Genomic DNA, 13,917 nt, shown 5'->3' on the forward strand with positions numbered 1-13,917 from the left:
AGCCCCGAGAGCGACAGGAACCGACAAATGAAGTCTCTGAGTCTGGGAGTGACTGCCCTTCGCCTCCCGCCCCCAAGGCAGAACTGAGTGGCCCGCGGTGCCCGGGGCGGCTAAATCAAATGGCCCCGAGACTTGTTGGGGGCCGGCTCTGGCTGTTAAGTGCTTGTCAGCGTCCACAGTCCTCTCCTGACTATAAAATTCCCGAGAATTATAGGAGCGCCGGGGTCACATAACTCATCGCACAGTAGATTTAACCTGGCGGCCAGTAATTCATATTTGTGGCGATAATATTGTTTTCCACTTTCCGAGAGTTATCACCGTGTCTCCCTTCCAGGTCACTATGGATATCAAAAATCAATTTGGAAAGATGGATACTGTCAGGGAATAAAGCATGAAAGTGGAGGCTGCCCCCTACGCCCTGCGCTGAGCTTCAGGCACCTCTGGCTCGGGAACCTCAGCGGGAGCCCTGACCGCTCACCCAAGGGGCCTGACTTGAGAAATCCGGGCTTCTCCCTGGCGCCTGGCTGCCCCCGCCACCGCCAAACACAGGGAGGGGACGAAGGGGCCGGGGGTTTCACCCTGGGTGTCGGCAGGGAGGAGCCCGAGGCGGGCGGTGGGTGGATGGCTGGGGGGGATGGCTGGGACCCCACCGGCCGAGGTCTGCCCTGTGTCGGGGCCACCAGCCCTGGACCGGGCCTGGGGACAGACTGGCAAGGGGAAGGCCTGCAGGACGCCTGTGGGCTGGGCTCTGTCCCCACCACCTGTGCTGGAGTTCGGGGTACAGCCAGGCCCCCGCCTGCCCTGGGGCCGCCCACTGAGCCCCAGTGGCCTCTCCAGGCAGAAGCGGCCGAGCCCAGACCCCTCCGCCAGGCGCCATCCTCCGACCAAGGGCCCGGGTGGCCTTGTGCTGGACCGTGTTTCCCCGAGACGAGCCCACAGTGTGGGCACCTTCTGTCTCGGGGGGCAGCTTCCAGGGCGCCGTCAGCGAGACGCAGGGCCCACACGGCCACGGGGCCCTGGGCTTCCCGGCGGCCACCCTGGCTTCCGAGGCCCCTGCTGTCCCGCGACGGCACCTGGTGTGCGAGGCGGGGGGAGGGCGGCGTGGCCCCTGTGCGCCATGGTGGGGGGCTGGTGCGCTGCTGAGAGCTGTGTGCTCACGAGTGTGTGCACGTGTGTGCGTGTGCTCAGAAGTGTGCGTGTGCTCAGAAGTGTGCGCACGTGTGTGTGCTCAGAAGTGTGTGTGCACACGTGTGCGTGTGCTCAGAAGTGTGTGCTCAGAAGTGTGTGCATGCGTGTGCGCGTGCTCAGAAGTGTGTGCTCAGAAGTGTGTGCACACATGTGCATGTGCTCAGAAGTGTGTGCTCAGAAGTGTGTGCATGCGTGTGCGCGTGCTCAGAAGTGTGCGTGTGCACTGGGGAGTCTCCGAGTGCTCGTAGGGGTGACCTGTTGTGTGCTGCTGACCCCGTGTGTTGCTGTGTGTGTCGCTGGTTGTATGTCAGTGTTGTGGTTGCGTTGGTGGTCGTGAGCGTGCGTCTCTGCAGCCTCGGGTGTGGCCCACCCCGTCTCCTCCCTCGTCCTGGGGGTCAGCGTGGCTGAAGCGCAGGAGCCTGTGACGGGTCAGGGGACAAAAAGGAGGAGGTGGGGCCGAGAGCGGGGTGGGGTGAGATAGGGGTGCGGATGGGGGTGAGGATGGGGGTGAGGACGGAGGTGAGGATGGGTGTGAGGATTGGGCTGAGGACAGGATGAGGCAGGGCAGGGCGGGGTGGGGTTGGGGTGAGAACGGGGTGAGGCGGGGTGGGGTGGGGTGGGGTGGGAAGGGGGTGAGATGGGGGTGAGGACAGGGTGAGGCGGGGTGAGGGGGGTGAGGCGGGGTGAGGACGGGGTGAGGCGGGGCGGGGCGGGGTGGGATGAGATGGGGATGAGATGGGGGTGAGATGGGAGTGAGGCGGGGTGAGGCGGGGCAGGGTGGGGTGGGATGGGGGCGAGATGGGGCTGACGACGGGGTGAGGCGGGGTGAGATGGGGGTGAGGCGGGGTGAGGACGGGGTGAGGCGGGGCGGGGCGGGGTGGGATGAGATGGGGATGAGATGGGGGTGAGATGGGAGTGAGGCGGGGTGAGGCGGGGCAGGGTGGGGTGGGATGGGGGTGAGATGGGGCTGAGGATGAAGTGAGGCGGTGTGAGATGGGGGTGAGGCGGGGTGAGGTGGGGCGGGGCAGGGTGGGGTGGGATGGGGTTGAGATGGGGGTGAGGACAGGGTGAGGCGGGGTGAGATGGGGGTGAGATGGGGGTGAGGCGGGGTGAGGCGGGGCGGGTGGGGTGGGATGGCGGTGAGATGGGGGTGAGGCGGGGTGAGGCGGGGTGGACACAGGGATGCTGAAGCAGGTCTGCCCCTGATTCGCCTGGGGTCCCGGGGGCAAGCTGCCTGGTGGTGTCTGCCTGCCGTCCAGGGACCACGGGCTGGGGTCCAGGCAGCTTGGCCTGCAGAGCCTCCCAGAGAGGACCCCCACTCCCCTCAGAGCCCCTCCCCGCCCCATCTCCTGCCTCCCGCCTCCCGCCCCCAGTCTCACGCTATCGTGTTCCAGCTGTGCTCACCTCCGGCCTTAGGACCCTGGCCTCACTTCAGTGTTGCCGCTTCTGGGAAGCACCCCTGGCCTGAGCAGGTAGAGATGGCACCCCCCCTCCCTGTGTGCCGTGCACTCTCCCCCAGGCCCCCACCTGGAAGGGTGGGGACGCTGGCCAGCGCAGGCCTACGCGGGGGAGTGGGCCCGGCTTCACGATCAGCAGCCTTGCTGGAGGAAGCTTCTGGAACCCCAGGGGCAGTCACCGCGTAAGTGACCACTCCTGGGCCCTTCCCTGCAGCAGGCCCTGTCCCGGGGGCCCGCCCGGCGCACCGCCCAGCTCTTCCCAGGCGCCACCAGGGCGCTGGCTGGCCATGGCCCTAGAAGCAGCCCGCTGCGGGGAGCAGGCCCACGGTTGGCAGCTCCAGCTCCTGCTAGGGGACCTATCCACGCTCAGGTGGCCTCACCCCTGCCCCACCCCCGGTGTCCCCTGGACGGCCCGCCCTCCCCGAGGCCCCTGGCTCCTCCGCAAACGCAGTGTCCTGGGGGTGGACGCCCGTAAGGGCTGAAGGACTTGTGGTCGCTCGGTGGAATTCCTAGCACTGCGGGCTGGAGGGAGCGCAGGGCTGGGGGCATGGAGGCAGGGACCCTGAGTCAGCCCAGAGAGGCTTCAGAAGGAACGGTGACCCCTGCCTCTTCCAGGGCCTCCTTGCTGGGGGTGAGATGGCAGAAGTTAATTAAAAAGCAGCTGATGACTGCGCAGAGGTCAGCGGCCACACAGACATGGGGACCGGGTGGTACCGGCCACGGGTCACTGTCCCGGGAGGGCCGCTCGGCGGGTGGAGGTGACCCTCCAGCTGGTTAGGACCCCCGCCCCCGACTGCAAGTGATCCAGCTCCAGTTGCCTTTAACGAAGCAGGACGGAGCTCAGAAGCCAGTCCTTTTAGTAGAGAGCTGAGTCTCCCCGGCCCTCACTGCTGTCCGTGGGTGCGGGGGAGGCCCTGGTTCCGTGGGTGGAGCAGTTGGCCCCGGGCTCCCCCCTCGCCCCTCTGGCTGGTGGGCTGGCCAGGCCGGGCACCGGCGGGGCGCCTGTGTGGTGCGCCCTCTGTCCCCCTGGCCCCGGGGGTCCACACACCGCTGTCCTGCTTGCCCAGGGCTGGCAGGAGAGGGCCTGACACACGGGGCGGGGTGCCCCTGGGGTGAGAGTGGGGGGCCCTGGCACACGGGCCCTGCCCACTGGCTCCCGAGTGTCAGGCAGGGGCAGGGCAGAGTGGCTTGCATCCAGTTCGGCCACTGTGCTCAGGGCTGCCGGGCACCAAGGCCCAGGGCGGGCATGGCAGCGGCAGGGGCGTCCCGACGGCATCCCCAGCGGGTCAAGAGCGCCATGCGCTCACTGTGCTTGTGACGTGACTTCTGGGGCCCCAACTGCTCCGCCTGCCTCCGTGGGGGCAAGAGAGTTGTGCTGGGGGCTCGGCCAGGCCCCTGTGTCCGGAGGACGGGGCCCACGGCGGGGGCTTGGCTGGGCCGTCGCCCTGCCCCCCATCTCCTATCTGCAGACACTGACCTGCCCATGGCCCCTGCCCCCCCAGGGCACCCCACAGCCCGGCAGCTAAGCCAGGTGGCCGCAGGCCACGGCCACGCAGGAGGCCCCTCTCCCTGGTTCCGGGTGGACACTCACGCAGAGACGGGGCGCGGGACAGATGCGTCGGCGGGTGCGCCCTGCCCCGCGTGCCCTGCAGCAGCCCCCACCTCGCTGCTGAGATCAGTTTGCCTCTGGGGCCACGCGTGGGCTCCCCGCGTGCCGGGCACCCCGCGTGCCGGGCACCCCGCCCGACACAGCAGCTGCGCTCGGAGAACAGGCGACCCTGCCACAGCCAGCCCACGGGCGGCAAGTGTGGCGGTGGTTCCCTTGCACCAACTGACCTGATGGCCTCCAGGGCCGGAGAGATGCCATGGACAGCACTGAGCCAGCCCCTGCCCAAGCCTCTGGCAGCCTGAGCTCTGGGGCCGGGCCCAGGGCGGGCCTTGTCCACACCTGCTGAAGGCCCCGCTGGCACCTCCAGGACCGCCGGGGGGCCCTCCTCGGCCCTGAGAGGGGGCTGCCACGTGACTGCCGCGTCCTCCAGTGTTCCCACCCAGTCCAGGGGCCAGAGCGCTCCCAGGTTAGAGCAGGAGCTCGCTTTCCCGGATGCTAAACTCAGCCACGGGGGTCCACTCGGGAGACACTGGCACTCTCGTGGCACCCACCCTGGAGGCTGCTCCTCTCTCTGCCCATGACCAGGCGGCTGCCAGGAACAGGGAGGGGGGCCCGAGGCTGCCCGAGCCGTGCTGGAGGCCTCGGACCCGAGACTGACCGCACTGGGCTTGGAGTGGGGAGCTCCAGGGCCCCCAGGCTGAGCGAGGGGCGTGAGCATGTGTGTGCATGTGTGCCTCGGGCGTCCTGTGTGAGACCCGAGTGCCTGGGTGGACCCGGCATGCAGAGGCCCCTGGGTGCTTGTCTGCTGAGCAGCTTTCGGGACACTGAACCTCCACCTCCACGGGGCCATCCCGGGATGGGACGGGATGTGAACACCTGGGAGGGTGCTGGGGAGGCAGACGCGTGCCCTCCGGGGCTCCAGTCCCGTTCAGTTCAGTCGCTCCATCGTGTCCAGCTCTGCGACCCCGTGGACTGCAGCGCGGCAGGCCTCCCTGTCCATCACCAGCTCCCGGAGTTTACGGGTCCACAGACACGGCAGGCAGAGCGTGGGGAGGCAGCCATCCCCAGACCGCGGTGTAGGAGCCCCTTCTGAGCCCCTCCTCGCAGACCCTGAGCCCAGGGAAGCCCCCGCTTGGGGGTCCTGCCGGTGATCGCCACTGGGCCCCCCGCGTCAGTTTCATTTGGGGTTGTACCCTCAGACACAGACCTCAGTGCCAGCTTCCTGGACCCCCCACCCTGCCACCTCTGGGACCATGGCTGTTTTCAAAAGTGCTGGGCCGGGAGGGCCAGCTGGCAGCAGGCAGGGAGAGCGTTTGCTGGTCCGAAACGCGGCAGCCCTGAGCCCTGAGCTTGGAGGAGGCTAAGGAGGTCTGTGAGGAAGAGCCTATTGATTTTAATTACCCACAAACAGCCCACAGGGACAAAGGACTTTGGCTGTTTATGTAGCGGCGTGTGCGCTATTGTGGAAGGAGAGATCAAATCAGCGGCCCTCATTATTACTATAATAATAAGGCCAAAACGCTGCTCCAGGCTGAGGGCATTTTTTTTTGAAGCAATAACCTCACCTCCCCACCCCCTCACCGCCCCTCCTAGGCAAGCTCGAGCAACAAGGAGCAATTACATGCTGTCGATATTAATTCAATTAAATTCAGGTTATTTATCGGGTATTATGGAAGAGGATTCTCTAGTCTCACGGAGCCGGGGCGTGACTGAGGGAGTGGGCAAGGTACAGGCCTCGAGCAAAATTGATTGTGGCACAGGCCAGAAAATCAGCGAGTGTCCAGGAGGGAGGAGGATGGGGTGGAGGTGACACGGGGCTGTGTAGGTGGTGCTTCTCCCTGGGGAGACGGATAGAATTCCAGGTGGAAGGCGTCTGAGTCCTGGCTCCTGCAAACCGCTGCAGAGGCCTTGGGTGAGTCATCCGAGGCCCGGCCTTCGACTTTGCACCTGGAAATTGATTTTGGATGATGAACGTGGTGGTGATGATGTTGACCAGGGTGGTAGTGATAGATGACAAACGACATAATGAAGGAGTTGATGGCAGTGACAACAACGGTAAATGTCAGAATGATGATAGTTGTGATGGTGGTAGTCATGGTGATGGTGGTGGTGATGGTGATGATGGTGATGGTGATGATGATGATGGTGATGGTGGGGATGGTGATGATGGTGATGGTGGTGGTGGTGATGGTGAGGATGGTGGTGGTGGTGATGGTGGTGGTGGTGATGGTGGTGGTGATGGTGGTGGTGGTGGTGATGATGGTGATGGTGGTGGTGGTGGTGGTGGAGATGATGGTGATGGTGGTGATGGTGGTGATGATGGTGGTGGTGGTGATGATGGTGATGATGGTGATGGTGGTGATGATGGTGGTGGTGGTGATGATGGTGATGATGGTGATGGTGGTGATGATGGTGGTGGTGGTGATGATGGTGGTGGTGGTGATGGTGGTGATGATGATGGTGGTGATGGTGATGATGGTGATGGTGGTGATGGTGATGGTGGTGGTGGTGGTGGTGGTGGTGGAGATGATGGTGATGGTGGTGATGATAGTGATGATGATCATGATGGTGGTGGTGGTGGTTGTGGTGGTGGTGATGGTGATGATGGTGGTGGTGGTGATGATGGTGGTGGTGGTGATGGTGGTGATGATGATGGTGGTGATGGTGATGATGGTGATGGTGGTGGTGGTGGTGGTGGTGGTGGAGATGATGGTGATGGTGGTGATGATAGTGATGATGATCATGATGGTGGTGGTGGTGGTTGTGGTGGTGGGGGTGGTGAAATCGGTGGTGACGGTGGTGGTCACCAGGGTCTGAGAAGTGAGAGGCCATGACTGGAACGGGGCTCGGGAGGAGAGCGTAGCGGAGGAAGAAGGAAGCCAGGGGCTGGGCCTGGAGGCGCGGGGGTTTTCATCTCCACACGGGACAGAGTCATCTCACAGGCCAGTGTAGCAGGTACTGCAACCCGGCAGGTTCAAAGGACAGGGCCCACCCTCTCCCTGTGTAGAGACGGGGGTTGGAAACCAAGGTGTCGGCAGGGGAGGCTCTCTGCAGGGTCCCCTGCCCCGGCTGCCAAGGCCTTCCCTCCAGCTTCTGCTTCCTTTCAGACTTCTTTCCTGTCTTCATCCCACGTGTTTCTTCCATTTTTCTCGTAAAGATACCTGTCATTGTTTTAGAAAGTGAAAGTAACTTTCCAACAGTCGTGTCCGACTCTTTGCAACCCCATGGACTGTATAGTCCATGGAATTCTCCAGGCCAGAATACTGGAGTAGGTTGCCTTTCCCTTCTCCAGGAGATCTTCCCGACCCAGGGATCGAATCCAGGTCTCCCGCACTGCAGGCGGATTCTTCAACAGCTGAGCCACACCGAAAGCCCGTCATTGTTTTAAAGGCTCTCCCACTCCACCAGGACCTCAGGGTCACTAACCACGTTGCAAAGACCCCGTTTGTGCAGGCAGGCTACTGCTGTGGGTTCCGGATGAAAACGGATTTCGGAGGCCCGGAAGGCGGAGCTGCCAGGGAGCCCCGCGGTCACAGCTGCCGGTGACCTCTCTGGAGACCCCTGCCCTCCTGTGTGCGGCTGAGCACTCGTGGACGATGCTCTCTGACCTGGCCTTGAACCTCAGCCAGTGCAGACATCAGCAACGGGCCGGGGTCCACTCTGCTCCCTGGGCTATGCTGACTGCCTCTGGCTCCCGAGGCAGGCTGCCTGTGGCCTGACGTTGGACACCGTGTCTAACCGGCTGAGATTGACCTGTTTGGGGCTCCTCACTGCAGCTGAGTGATTTGATCTGAGCCCCAGACAGCAGGAGGGGCAGTAATTGGATGTGATGGGATGGGAGGGCCACTCTCTGAGGCGGGGGTGGCTGCCAGGCAACTGGGGGCCTCGGCCGGCAGGCAGGGCTGGGGCAGCCACTGTTGGCGGGAGATAAGCCCCTCACCCTCAGCCCCCAATCTCCTGGCTGGGGTCATGGACAGAGCCTGAGGCCAGATGGAATGAACACGGCTGCTGTCCGGGGCTGCCTGGCCGGCTGCCCGGAGGGCGCCGTACAATTAGTTTTAAATATCAATTTCACGGCTGCTCAGGGGAGGAGAGGAGCAGGCAGGCGACGCCTGATGCGAACTGCGTGCTGCTTGCTGGAACTTGGCGAGGAAAGGCAGAAGCTGTCAGCTTCACATTCAGTGGAGGGAAGGCCAGCCATCTCCTGTGGGGCCTGGTCCATGTTGACTGCAGGGCTGCCGGCCCCTCCCTTCCCCTTTCCAGCCCTGCGGGACTTCCCTGCCTCTATACCTTGTCCACGCTAGTCCCTTCCTGCTCCTTCCTCAGGCTTGGCTGAGAAAGCCCCCTCCTCCAGGAAGCCCACCAGGAGAGCTCCTTCTGAGACCATTGATCCTGTTCTGACCAAGCCTCAGGCCAGAGCTTGGGCGTCTTTCAGAGACTGGGCGTGCCTGTGGCCCACCTGCCTCCCCAGCCCCTTCCTGACCGGACGCAGCTCTGGCCAGCCAGGCTCTGGTGCCAGGAAGCTGAAGCAAGTGAGGCTGTGGCCTGAGGGCTGGTAGAATGGGGTGGGGGACCCGCTGGGACCAGTGCCAGGGATGACGGGGATAGAGGGAACCCGGGGAGGGCGCTCGGCCCTGCTCCAAAGACAGGGCAGAGGAGTAAGGGGCAATGATGGGATCTGGGGGGCTCCTGGGTGAAGGAGCTGGGGCGGGGTGCCATACAGAGGAAGGGGTTTTGACCCGAACCTGGAGGTAAAGGCAGAGCCCGCTCGGAAGAGAGTTGAGAAGGTGGCCCCCTTTGTGGGGTCAGGGAAAGCCTGGCGAAGTTCCCCCTGGGTAGCCCACCGCGCCCCTCCCGGGCCGGACCCCAGGTGGCCAGGCGCCCAGCCCACCCTCCGCGGGACTGGAGGGTGCTGATCCGTCCTGGGGGCTGCACCGGCCGGTGTGGGCCTGGGCGGGACCCCCGAGTGCGCGCGCGCCCCGCCACCACTTTCCACTCGGGGTGGTGGGGCGTCTGGGCCGGCGCCGCGGGGCGGGTGCCCGGGAAACGACGCTGAGCGAGGGCACCTGCCGGCTCCGCGGGCCCGGGCGCGCGGCCCCCGGCGCGGAGCCGGTCCCCGGGGCGCCCCTCTGCGGCGGCCCCCCAGGGGGGGCGGTCCCCGGGCGCGCGGCGGAAGCGCCGGGCGGCGACCCGGGGTCCGCGCGCCTCTCACCCGCCGCACCGCCGCGCAGGCAATTTGTCTCCGTCTCCCCTCTCCTAAAACACTTTTATCAAAATTGGCGGTCACACCGCGCTGAACCGTGGTGGCCTCAATCTTAAACGCCGCGCTGCAGATTTTAATTTGGGGAAGATTAATGCGCTCGCGGCGTCGGCGGCGCCGCGCCCGTTATCGGGCCTGACGGGTGTCAGCGGTCCCCGTGCGCGTGTCCCCGTGTCCGGGTCCCCGGGGCCGCCGGCGCCGCGCCTGGCCGGCTGGGGGAGGGAACCCGGGATGCCGGGGGCTGGGCGCCCCTGGAGCCGGGACCTGCGCCGCGCTCCCCCGGCCGCCAGGCCCCCTCCCCGGGCCCTGTGGCCGGTCACCCTCCACCGCGGAGTCCAAGGCCGGACCTCCAGGTGCGACCGCTGCGCTGCTCACCCCGTCCTCCTCCGGCCTCCGGACCTCGCACCGGCTGAGCCCGGGCTCCGAAAGTTAGTGCCGGGCGGGCCCTGAACTCGACTCCTCAACCGCACCCCACGGCAGGGACGCCCGGCCTCACCCCGCCCCCCGCTCCAGCTCCGCCTCCAGGGTCTCCCCAGCTTGGCCCCTCTTCCAGGCGACACCCCTGCCTCCAGGCCCGTGGCCCTTGACCCCAGGCTCCGTTGACCGGTTGGGGCGCCGGTGAGCGGTCAGCTCACGCCCTCTTCTGTTCCGCCCTGCAGCGACTCCTGCCGCCTGAAGCGGCCAGCCGCGCCCGCCTGCTTCCCAGGCCCCGGGCCGCCCGCCTCTCCAGGCCTGGGGCCGCCCTCCCCAGGGCCCCCTCCCTCCTGCACCGTGATCTCCGGGCAGCTCGGGGTGTCTGTCTGTCCCGGCGTCCCGCGTCTAGAGCCGTGTGGGCTCCAGCAGGTGCTCAGGGTGTGTCCCTGCCCCCACCTCACCCGGGAGCACTGACCTTGGGGAAAGGCCTGGCCTGGCCTGAGGGCGCGCGGGGAGAAGCCAGGGTCAGGGGTCAGGGAGGAACCCTGAGCCCTGGGCTCTCTGACCTGCCCCCGAGCCCTACGCCCCCCTTGCCCTCGCCCGGCAGCAACCCCGCTGCCTTGGGGGAAGCCCCCCATCATCCCCACAGTGGCTCAGGGAAGGGCGGGGCGCCCTCTCGGCCCTGGCATGGAGGAGTGCCTCACCGGCCACTCTGGGTGCCCGAGAGCAGCAGGTGGAGGTCAGGGCTGGGCATCAGAGCACAAGACCCGACTCACAGGCCGGGCTCCATCCAGCGGCTCCTAGTGGCCAAGGGTCTGCCCGCGCTGGCACTGCAGGGTCTGCTCCCAAGGGTCCTGGAATATGTGGCTGCTTTTTGGGTAAGATTGGTGGACGGGAGAAGTCTGAACCCCTGGTTCCATTGATCCAGTATGTGACATTCATTCATTAAGTCAGTGATAGGCATTGGGTCTGGCTGCGAGGGGTACCGAGGGGTCAGCAAAGCCCCGTCCCGCATGTGAGCCACGTGTGACCTCCCCAGTTGACGGGAGCTGAGAGACCGATGAGGGGGACGGCCCCACAGTCAGAGCACGCGGAGGGTGTCCCTGGGCAGCGGGCGGGGCTCCCGGGGCCGCAGAGCTGGAGGCTGAGGGCCTTGGGCAGAGTCTGCACCACGGACGTGGGTGCTGGTCAGGGTATGAAGGTCAGAGGGCGTGGAGGGATGGGGCCAAGGGGGAGGAAGGGGCCCAGGAGGGCATCCTGCCTGCGGCCCGAGCACCAGGAGCGTGGGGTGGGCGCTCAACTGGGATGGAAGGACCACGTCCAGGACTGGACCCTCGGGAAGTGGGGGCAGGCAGAGGGCGCTGGAGGGTTTGACCCCAGCCTCTGCAGAGCTGCAGTGAAGCTGTGGGGAGCTGGGCAGGGGCCCTGGGGCTGCGTCCAGAGAGGAGAGGGCATCCTGGATGTGTCCACACTGGGCTCTGACGTCTCGCACTTGCAGGCTCTCCTTGCCCTGCATGAGTGGTCAGGGAGGGCTTCCTGGGGGAGGAGACCCTGAGGGAAGGAACTGGGGAGAGGTGTCCAGAGCCAAGGACCGGGAGGGAGGGAAGCGGGACATCAGGGGGAGGGAGGTAAGGCAGGAGTTGCTGGGTCTCAGAGGTCCTGTCAGGGTTTGGCCTTGATCCCATGGGTTACAGGAGCCACCTGGGGTATCAAGCAGAGTGACCGGTCACACTGGTGGGTGTGAGGGGTCAGGGGAGGGATGGATGGGGAATGGAGGGGTGGGGGCTGGAGGCGTGGGGGATGGGGAGAGGATGGTGGGGGGAGGGGTGGGGGGAGGCGGATGGAGCGGGATGGACGGGGTGGGGTGGGTAGCAAGATGAATGGGGGAATGGTGGGGGATGGAGGGGTGGGGGTGGGGTGCAGGATGAGTGGGAGAATCGTGGGGGGATGGTGGGGGATGGATGCAGATGCATCTTCCCAGGTTCCCTGAGCAGGCGCTGAGGGTTCGTCCCTGCTCCCTGCCCAGTGGGAATGGAGAAGAAGGACAATCACATGGACCCCTGTCCAGACACATCACGGCCTGACCCCAGGGAAGAGGTGACAGTGAAGTGGGGTCTCCTGGCTCAGCTGGACGGAGAACCGTCAACCCCAGTGCGGCTGCCCTGTCTGCGCTTGGTGGGGAGTGCGTGGAGCTGGGCCCCAATCCCAGTTCCCCCAGCCGCCTCTCCAGACCCCATGGTGACCGGGTCAGTAGGAGTGTCAGAATTCGCTGCGGTAACTCCAGTGCTGGGAAGTGGAAGGCCTGGACATGCTGGAACCCCTGGCACATCCCAGGGCCATCTGTCTTGCCAGTTTCCGTTGCCATGACACCTGTACCTGCCAGCTTTTCAGGTGGCCCGTGGGTTTGGGGTCCTGGGAGGGCGCATCTGACTGGCTGGGCCCAGGTGTTGCCCGGACCCAGGTTGGGGGGGGCGGTCCCAGGCCTGTCCGCTCCCACTGCCCATAGGAGAGCTGCTTTCCCAGGGGCCCTGAGGACCTGCAGATAGGTGATGGCCAGTGACAATATCCGAGGGCCCTCAACACCTGGACTTCAGAGAGAGGGCCCCTTGCCACCCCCAAGGCCACAGGACCTCACGCTGGGAAGACAGTGTCCCTCAGGCTCTGTGAGTGTCCTTCACGGGTTTAATTTGGTGGAGAAAGCCCGTTTAGGTTCTCTGAGATTGTTCATGAAATCCCCATGTGTAAATATAATCTGAGAGCCTAAAACTCATCAGTAATTCCACTCTCCCTGCCCTCGGGGGTTCCTCTCTCCCAGCTCCACCAGAAGTGAGGTGCCAGGGCGGAGACGCCCCCAGCCCCCTTGGAGGGCAAAGCTGCCTGCAGAGTGGGGAGGCACCGAGTGTGGCAGAAATGAACTCAGCATCTTTCAGGGAACAAAATCATTGAGCTCACAGACTGAATTTAACAGCCTAATAGAAATATGCAGGTGAAGGTACAATTAATTTTAATTACTAGACTATACACTGTTGGTTGCACAGCCATGAGTAAAATTAAAATGGCAATCACAATTAGGAAATTGCGACCTCATTGTGCAACAAATTAGTCACAAATTAAAAGTGCGTCCACACTGCCTCTCCTGGATCTTTACGGCCGTTCCTGCTCCGCGGACTTTGTCCTCCCAGGGTGGGAGCTGACCTCTCGGAGCAGAGCAGCTCTGTGGTGCTGGGTGAGCCAAGGAAGGGGACCCTCTCGGGTCACCCGCCCTCCAGGGGTCCCGCTGGCCCATCCACCCCGCAATGCCCGGAAGGCCCGACTCTGATTTCCCGCCGGCCATGGGCTCGCGGCTTCTTCAGGGTGGGCCAGCCCTGCCGAGGAGGACAGGACACCCAGGGGCGCCCTCTCTGGCCTCCGTGGGCCTGGGGGCTGCCGCCGCAGGGCCACAGGTCGGCCTTCTCCTCTCTCCCTGCTCAGGCGGGCTCAGCCCGGCCTCACCGCTGGCCGGACCCCACTGTCCCGAGTGGACAGTGTGTGTGTTTCCATCTAGACCTCCAGGTGCCCCCAACCCCGCCCTGAGCGCCCGAGGTCCTCTGTCCAGGCCTTTCTCCCCGGGGCGCCTGACTCTCTGCCCTGCGTTCCCGCTCAGCACTTCAGCTCCCCTCCCCTCCTACCCCAGCTCAGCCTGAGCTCAGACTGCTGCCTTCCGCCTTCTACCTGGGGCCCTCCGCTCACTCCCTATGCCCCCAGGTGAGGTTACGGCTTCACCTCTCAGGGTCTCACCATGCCCTCACCCCCTCGACCAGGGCCCCCTGTTCCCTGCCCTCTGGCCAAGCTGGCCCCACCCACTCCTGGTTTTCAGAGCTGCCTCCCAGCACACTGCTTTCTTTCATGCTGCTCCCTCTGTGGAGATGCTGTTCCCGTTGCTCATGGCTCATCCTGCAGTTTCAGGTGGGCCCTGTGCCTCAGCAGGTCCCCCGCCACGTGGAGCCCCG

This window comes from Muntiacus reevesi, chromosome 22, assembly GCF_963930625.1.
Source record: "Muntiacus reevesi chromosome 22, mMunRee1.1, whole genome shotgun sequence".
Lineage (NCBI taxonomy): Eukaryota > Metazoa > Chordata > Mammalia > Artiodactyla > Cervidae > Muntiacus > Muntiacus reevesi.